Source organism: Lagenorhynchus albirostris, chromosome 2 (genome assembly GCF_949774975.1).
Source record: "Lagenorhynchus albirostris chromosome 2, mLagAlb1.1, whole genome shotgun sequence".
NCBI classification, from domain to species: domain Eukaryota; kingdom Metazoa; phylum Chordata; class Mammalia; order Artiodactyla; family Delphinidae; genus Lagenorhynchus; species Lagenorhynchus albirostris.
In genome coordinates, this window is record NC_083096.1 from 173,528,214 (window position 1) to 173,537,243 (window position 9,030).

The 9,030-nt window shown below is 49.1% G+C and overlaps 1 pseudogene; it reads left to right on the forward strand.

The window, feature by feature from the left end:
* The first annotated feature begins 2,380 nt into the window (after positions 1-2,380).
* LOC132515180 (polyadenylate-binding protein 4-like) lies at positions 2,381-4,612 on the forward strand (annotated as a pseudogene).
* Positions 4,613-9,030: the final 4,418 nt, after the last annotated feature.

Here is a 9,030-nt window from a genome sequence, read left to right on the forward strand (position 1 = left end):
GAATCATACATACACGCGTGTGCACACACACACACAATAATTTCCAGCCAGGAGAGTGACCAAGGGTGGCCTTAGTGTTCATCTGGGCTAGACTGTTGAATGAACGGAGGAACGCATGACTGGGCACAGAAGGGAAGAAAGGCTGCCGAGCTGAGCAAGGACACAAAGGGGTGTAAGTATATGACAAGCTTGACAAGCTTGAGAAATGGTGAGTATAGGGAATGGCAAAGATATAGACTGAAGTCATACTGGAAATACTAGGTTTTGAGCAATGGGAACCCCCTGAAGGTTTGGGGCTGCTGCAGTTACATGACCAATCCTGTATTTTAGAAAGAGGACAGTAACATATATTCCTTTGTTGCTATTAAGAAACTACCTGAGGAGGGATTCCCCTGGTGGCACAGGGGTTACGACTCCGTGCTCCCAATACAGAGGGCCCAGATTTGATCCCTGGCCAGGGAACTACATCCCACATGCATGTGCAACTAAGAGTTCGCATGCCACAACTAAGGAGCCTGCCTGCCGCAACTAAATAAATAAGTAAATAAATAAAATATTTTTTAAAAATACACATAACATAAAATTTTTTAAAAAAAGAAACTACCTGAGGAATGATCAAACCATGGTACATCCCATTTATATATTTTGTAGCATGTAAGATGAAATAGATCTATGTGTACTGACATGGAAAGAGCTCCAAGACAGAGCACTTGATATATAAAAAAAACGTCAAGCAAAGCCATGGATTTCCATAGACACATATATGTGTATACACACGCAAAGAAAAAGGTATGGGAGCAATCCCATGAAACTGACAATAGTAATCACCTCTGGGAAAAGAAGCGTGACTGAGGGGATTTAAAATTTATCTGTGTTGCTTGAAATTTTTACACAGTGAGAATTTAATTACATATGTACTTTTAAATAAGTTTTTAAAGCTGCCTGAAACCCTTGGCATCTTATTTATGCTGAAGTCTTTCCATCCTGATTAGCATAATCTCTTTCTCCTAATAATTCACAGTTCTCTTTTACCTTTTTTCTCCCCCCAGCTGGGCTTCCCACCGCCAGTTGAAAATTGATAGCTCCCTACAGATACTAATTCATTTTCTCCTCCTCCCTGTGTGGTGACTATGATTTTTTTTCCTCCATTTTACACAATAGGAAACTAAGGCACAGAGAGGTTAAGTAACTTGCTGAAAGTCACATAATAAATGGCTGTCCTCTCTCCGCCCCGGGTCGCTGCAGCCTCCGCCACTTTCGGGCCTAGCAGCCTGAAAAAAAAAAGAGAAAAGGATTTAAAAAAAAAAAAAACCCAAAATGCTTTAAAATCCACCAGGGACTTCCCTGGTGGCGCAGTGGTTAAGAATCCGCCTGCCAATGAGAGGGACACAGGTTCGAGCCCTGGTCTGGGAGATCCCACATGCCACGGAGCAACTAAGCCCGTGCGCCACAACTACTGAGCCTACGAGCCACAACTACTGAAGCCCGTGCGCCTAGAGCCCGTGCTCCACAACAAGAGAAGCCACCGCAACGAGAAGCCCACGCGCCGCAACTAGAGAAGCCCGCGCGCAGCTACGAAGACCCACCACAGCCAAAAATAAATAAATTAAATAAATAATTTTTTTTTTAAATCTTAAAAGAAAAGAAAGAAAAAAAAGAGCGAATCCTCCTCGTAGGATCCGCGGGGCAGTCACTTTTGCAGTCACTTTTGCACGCTTCCGGCCTGCCCGCTGCCGCCGCACCTAGGCGTCCGTGGGTCCCCGTCCGTTGGTGCAATGGTGAGCCGCTCGCGCGCCCGTGTTCACGCGCCTCCGCCCGCCCCCGGCGCGCCGGCCTCCGCGCTCCACGTGTCCGCGCAGCCCTTCTCCCGCCCGGCGTGGGAGGCGGCAACGCGCTCCGACCGCCCCGGGCTTGCCGAGTGGGCACCAACAAGTATTTGGTTTCCCTCTTCCCCGGGCTGCTGTAATCTTAAACTGCCGGGAGCCCGAGGCCTATATTTATAGAGAAACGCACGTTCCGGAGGCCGCCGTGGGCACCACTGGGTTGCCTCTGGAAGAATTTTTGTAATTTGGAGGGCAGTCCCCGTTTTAATTTTTTTCATTTTTTGAAATTGGGAGCTTCCAGACCAGGACAGCTGAAACTTACAAACTCCCAGGGAGAGCCATATTGTTTTTGAGAGCCTTTTGTCTGCGGTTTGGCATTCTCGTCCGGGCTGTCCCCGAACTCCTCTCAGGCCCCCCCCTCGGAGCCGACTCCAGCTTCCCTGAGCTTCACGGCCACCTGTGAGCCCCGGCACGGGCCACGGCTCGGAGGGGAGCCCCCTTTGTCCTGTGTGGTCCCTCTAAGAAGTCCTCCTGGCGGGGCTCGGGGTGGTGGGGAGATGAACGCTGAGGCCAGCAGCTATCCCAGGGTCCCCCTGTACGTGGGTGACCTGTACTCGGACGTCACCGAGGCCATGCTGAACGAAAAGTTCAGTCCTGCGGGGCCTGTGCTGTCCGTCTGGGTCTGCCGCGATATGCTCACCCGCCACTCCCTGGATCATGCCTACATCAACTTCCAGCACACAGCTTTCGCGGAGCGGGCCTTGGATACCGTGAACTTTGATGTGATTAAGGGAAAGCCAAGCCGTATCATGTGGGCTCAGAGGGATCCCTCTTTGAGAAAATTTGGTGTGGGAAACACCTTCATCAAGAACCTGGACATACAGATAACAAGGCACCGTATGATACTTTTTCTGCTTTTGGAAACATTGTCCTGCAAGGTGGTGTGTGATGAGAACGGCTCTAAGAGTTATGCCTTTGTCCACTTTGAGACCCAGGAGGCTTGCCGACAAGGTCATCGAGAGGATGAACGGCATGCTCCTCAATGACCGCAGAGTGTTTGTGGGCAGGTTCAAGTATCGAAAAGAGTGGGAAGCTGAGCTTGGAGCCAAAGCCAAGGAATTCACCAATGTTTATATCAAAAACTTTGGGGAAGAGGTGGATGATGAGAGTCTGAAAGAGCTATTCAGCCAGTTTGGTAAGACTCTGAGTGTCAAGGGGATGAGAGATCCTAGTGGGAAATCCAAAGGCTTTGGCTTTGTGAGTTACAAAAAACACGAGGATGCCAATAAGGCCGTGGAAGAGATGAATGGAAAAGAAATCAGTGGGAAAGTCGTTTTCGTCGGCCGTGCACAGAAGAAAGTGGAACAGCAGGCCGAGTTAAAGCAAAAATTTGAACAGCTCAAACAGGAGAGAATTAGTTGCTATCAGGGGATGAATCTCTAAATTAAGAACTTGGATGACACCATTGATGGTGAGAAGTTAAGGAAAAAGTTCTCTCCTTTTGGATCAATCAGCAGTGCTAAGGTGATGCTGGAGGATGGGAGAAGCAAAGAGTTTGCCTTTGTCTGCTTCTGATCCCCTGAAGAGGCAACCAAAGCAGTCACAGAGATGAACGGATGCATCATGGGCTCCAAGCCACTGTATGTCGCCCTGGCCCAGAGAAAGGAAGAGAGAAAGGCTCAGCTGACCTGCCAGTATATGCAGCGGGTGGCCGGGATGAGAGCGCTCCCTGCCAATGCCATCTGAAACCAGTTCCTGCAGCTGGGGGCTACTTTGTGCCAGCAGTTCCACAGGCCAGGGAAGCCCTCCGTATTATACACCTAACGAGTTAGCACAGGCGAGGCCTAAGCCACGCTGCAGCAAGGTGGGAGACCTCAAGGCTTCCAAGGAATGCCAAGTGCTATACGCCAGCCTGGGCTCGTCCAGCCCTTCGCCATCTGGCTCCAGCTGGTAATGCTCTGGCCTCTCGCGGCCTCCCTACTACCGCTCAGAGAGTCGGATCTGAGTGCCCAGACCGCTTGGCTATGGACTTTGGTGGGGCTGGTGCCGCCCAGCAAGGGCCGACTGACAGCTGCCAGTCTGGAGGTGTTCCCACAGCTGGGCAGAACCTAGCGCCTCGTGCTGCTGTTGCTGCCGCTGCTGCTCGGGCTGTTGCACCTTACAAATACGCCTCCAGTGTCCGCAGCCCTCACCCTGCCATCCAGCCCCTGCAGGCACCCCAGCCTGCGGTCCATGTGCAGGGGCAGGAGCCGCTGACCGCCTCCATGCTGGCCGCAGCACCCCCCCCAAGGAGCAGAAGCAGATGCTGGGTGAACGTTTGTTCCTGCTCATCTAGGCGATGCACTCAAACCTGGCCGGGAAGATTGCGGGGATGCTGCTGGAGGTTGACAGCTCGGAGCTGCTGCACATGCTGGAGTCCTGAGTCTCTCCGCTCCAAGGTGGATGAAGCTGTGGCGGTCCTACAGGCTCATCATGCCAAGAAAGAAGGTGCCCAGAAGGTGGGCGCTGTCACTGCTGCTACCTCTTAGACAAGGACAAAGCGATTCACAAACCAAATAAACCCTCATGGAATTCAGCTCGAGGTTTGCAGACTTCCTAGCTTGTCCTATGGACCTCAACACCAAGAACCACAAATTGCGCATTTAGTAGGTCATTTTGTATCAAAAGGTCAATTATGACGTGCCTAGAATTTTTCAATTAAAAGAATATATTCTCTGGGTTCTGATATGGCCCAGACAGTGTTTACTTTTTTTTTCTATTGTGAGTTTTGATTTTTTCCCCCCAGAAATTGGTTTTGTTTGATGTACCCAAGTCTTAAGTTTCTCAATAAAGAAAAAAATCTCCATCATAAATAAATAAAAATGACTGATATAACAGGATCTGAACCTCCCAAAGGACTGCATACTTAACCATTCCATCTCCCTGCCTCTCTGGAAAGTCAACTTGCTTTTAATATTCTGCATCCCTCTGACTTCTTCTGCTTTCACTGAGCCGATATCTAGCCATTACAAATGAAATTTACCACCATTCCCTTTTTGCATTTCATTTACATGATTCTGTCTCTGATACAAAGGGGTGTTCAAAATTCAGACTCAGCTGGAAAGGGAGTTTTATCACATACTGTGTTTAAAAAGCACACACCCACACACATCCAGAAGACCAAATTAACTGCTAATTTGAGAGTATGCTGGTGATGTGGCAGGCAGATGAGAGCGGGACAGAGGTTGGCAGTGTGGGTGAGCTCTAATTTGTGTGTGTGTGTGTGTGTGTGTGTGTGTGTGTGTGGTGCTATAGGGTCCACCAACGTGACAGTCCCCAGAAGGCCTCAGGCCACTTGCTAAGTCCCAGCAGCTGAGCTGACTTCAGCTGTGTGAAACGCAGCCCCATCTGGAATGGGGGTGGCTTGTGACTTTTTGGCTCCGGGAGTTCATAGAGGCTGCTCATGAAATTGGAGAAGTCTGTAGCATATGATTGTCCCCATCCCACTCAGACAGAATATTTTGAGAAGTCTAATTATATAGTGAGCGTGGAAGGGAAAGGGTTTAGATAAGCCCTTTCTAAGGGCAGGTTGGAAAGGGCTGATAGGGAGCCCTGGGCAGTTCTGCGAGGCAGGGGTGCCCTCTGCAGGTAAACCAGAGGGGCTGCAACCACTGTGTTCCCATGGGCCTTGGGGGCATGTCTGTAGACCAGCCATCCCCCTAACAGAAGATGCTCACCTCCTCGCTGTGTGACTTAGGGTGAGTGGTTGACCCTCTCTGAGCCTCAGTTTCCCCAACCGTAAAGGACAAAAACCCCTACCTCATGAAGTTGCTGTAATGATCAGAGAGAGAAAATGCACCCAAACTGCTCTGCAGAGGGCCTGGTACACAGTAAGTCTTCCAAATGTGGCAGCTACTACCAGCAGAGGCAGTAGCAGCAACAGCCCCATTATCACTGTCACTGGCATCTTGAACAATAGTAAAGATGACGACGGAGTGATCTAGCAGAGGGAGAAGGGCTTCTCTGAGAGCAAGCACAGGCAGGGCTGGGGCAGGGGCTGGAGGAAATCGGGGCCAGGCAGCCCGAAAGCATTTTGATTTACCAACTATGTCTATTCCAATTCTGGGAGACAGTTTTCGCCTCCTCTTCTCCCTAGAGCCCCACGGTGCCGAATTACACTGCTCCCTGGAAGCAAAATACCCCAGGCAGAGAGCTGGGATATACTTGGAGGAGCCCAGATGTTTGCAAATCTCACAGTGGTGGCCCTACTCACACTGATCCACAGAAGGGACTCTTTCTACAGCTGAAGGGAAGGAAGGAGTCCCTTCTGTCTAACTTTGTCTCCTACCGTGACTCAGCCCCCAGCCTCTCTGTAAGGGTGTCCTGCTTTCCCCCTCCTTCCACCTCCCCACCTCCCCCCACCCCCCATAGATCAGAGGGCTGGACCAGGTGGAGGCCTGGGCTGTGATCACCACCGTCCGTTTCCTCCACCATTCCTGCCCTCCCAGGCTCATTCCTTCCTTCACTCTGGTCCCTGCAAAGGCACCCAACCCTCTTGACGTATCCTAAAAGGTCTCTAATGCTAACTTCAGGGAAACAAACAGGGGTTAGCAAGACTAAGATAAGATGGAGAAGTTACTAAAAATAAGTAAAGGAAGAGTAGACTCTGGTCTTCACCAGGACAAAAAGGAACCAGGGTGATTGCTCCCAGTTCCCCTGACTGACTCAGTTCTCTGGTTTTTCTTGGAGAATACTTCCTTTACTTAAAATTTTGATGTTTTAATGTTACAAGAGCACCCAACACGGATTTCGAGTTAAGAATTCCTGATTTAGGGGAACTGGTTCTGCCGTTTATGACGTGGAGGATTTGAGGCAGACTGTGAGCTTTTAGGGGTTTCCACTCCTTTTAAGTGAAAAGAAGGGTATTGAGGACTGTGAAGTCAGGAACTGGTCTGCTTTGCTCACCACTGAATGCTTGATGCCTAGAAAAGTGCCTGCCACACAGAGGCAAGCAGTGACCATTTGATGAATGAATGTGATAATAACTGTCTCTCCAAAGAACTGTTGTCTGGATGTAAAGAACTTCATAAATGGGAGTATCTACTCCACTTAAAAAATTTTTGATGTTTTGTTCGTCATGAATTTTTTTGCATTTTTTTAATAGTGCACTAAAATATTACTTATCTTAATGAACCGAGTTTTTTGACCATCTTAAATTCTGTGCACTCACCTTGCACTAGTCCTGGCCCAGAGATTAAAGCTGCCTGGGTCTCCACTGGGCTCCCTTCTCCCCAAACAACCCACCCTTAACCCCATCTCTCTTTTCACCTTCTACAAGGAACAGGGACAGCTTACCCTTTGTTTTTATTTACTCCTTCCTTCAACCAATACTGACTACATACCTACTATGTGCTAGGTCCCGAGCCGGGCACTTTGGCGACAAAGACGCATTTGTTCATTCATTAAATGTTTTCTGGCCACCTTCTGGGTGCCCGGTCACTGTGCCAGGCTCTGGGGACACAACAGTGAACAAGATAGACATAGTTCTTGACCTCTGGTGTGAGAAGTTCAGACGATAAATATATTCATAAAGAATTAAAAACAAACTTATTGCAGATAGCAATAAGTTCTACAAGGAAAATAAAGTGAATAGGCCATGCCCTCAAAATGCCCACAGTCTGGGGAGACAGACATATAAATGGGTAATTGTTAAACCAGGTGTTATGTACATGGATGGCGGATGCAGAGGATGTTTCAATGGAGGTGGACAAGAAGTGATTTCCTAGGGAGGAGAAAGTTGGAGCTGAATCTTAAATGGTGAGGAACTGGCCACATGGAAAAGGAGGAAATGGCACCCCAGATCCAATATGGAAGTGAGCAAAGGCTTGGAGGTGAGGAACAAGGAGGGGAGCAGAGCTGGTTTTATCACAGGGAGAGACGAGACAGGAGGGGCCAGTCTTGGAGGCCACTGGGACCCCAGGTGGGAATGCTCAGAAGACGGCTCAAACGAGGGAGGGTCAGCCAGAGAGATGGAAGACGATGGCCCATTAGTCGAAGGCAAATAAAATTCTGAATTTTGGATGAGAAGGCCCCTGAGTCCCAGCACAGGGATCTATTGGGGTGGAGTGAGTTTTTCTCAGAGACAAAACTCTCCCAGGCTATAAAATCATCAGGTATTCAACTTTCCTTAGCCCTATGCCTGGAGGGAATCCAGTCTGGTTGCCCTAAATCACAAGACACTCAAAACATAGTTGAGTGTACAAATGACAATTGATTCTATGCTTTTTGGTTTTAATTTCCAGCCCTTGGAGAAGAAAGAGGTCCTGAAGCAAGATCCCCACCCATAACTGTTCAGCTTTCTCATTATCCAAAGGCTGAAGTCTGTAAAATGGAGTTAGTTATGCCAACCCCCAAAAAAGTTGTTATGAGGACTAAAGGAGACTGCTTATGTAAACACATTTGTGAGTGATGAAGTTCAGAATAAACATAAAGCCTCTAGCTAACCGGCGAAAAGCAGTACTTCACTAGCTAGACAAGTGGAAACAAACCAAATAACTTTGGGTCTTATCACAGACACCTTGGGAAGATATGTCAGGAGCAGGCCATGAAAATGTCTAAGTCCTCCCATAGCTGTGCCTTTCTGGAATCCCAAAGTTCAGGGCAGAGGTACAGCCGCCCAGGAATTTATTTCTCCATAAATTTGAGCTCCCCAAATCCCCATGAAGCCCAGGAATGATGTGACTGCAGGGCGCGTGGGCCCATTGGCACCAAGAGCACCTCCATAAATCAAGGTCTCACTCCCGCTGGCCTCAGACTGCTTTTTCCAAGGTGACTGGGCAAAGCAAAAGGGTAGTCACTAACCTAGGAGTGGCAGCTGCCTCTGAGAAGAAAGAACCCTGCAAATGCCTACAGGACCAATTCTCTGGAAACACATCCCTCAGAAGGAGAGGTCGCTCTTCCTTCATCTCAGAAGGTAATGCAACCAGGAGGACTTCAAGGGAGGGTGATAATCTTCCCATGAGTTCATCCAATTTGAGTAGCCCCTTGAGGCAGACTTGGAGGAGCCCTATTCCAGTGCGGGGTCAGCCCCAGTGAAGAGTCAAGGTGACCGCAGCCCTGTCACCAGTTACCCCTAGGGCAGCCGCCCAAGGCAGCCCCCCAAGGCAGCCATGAGAATCACAGAATCTTAAATCAGCTGGTACAACACCCTGATGATACAGGCAAGGGA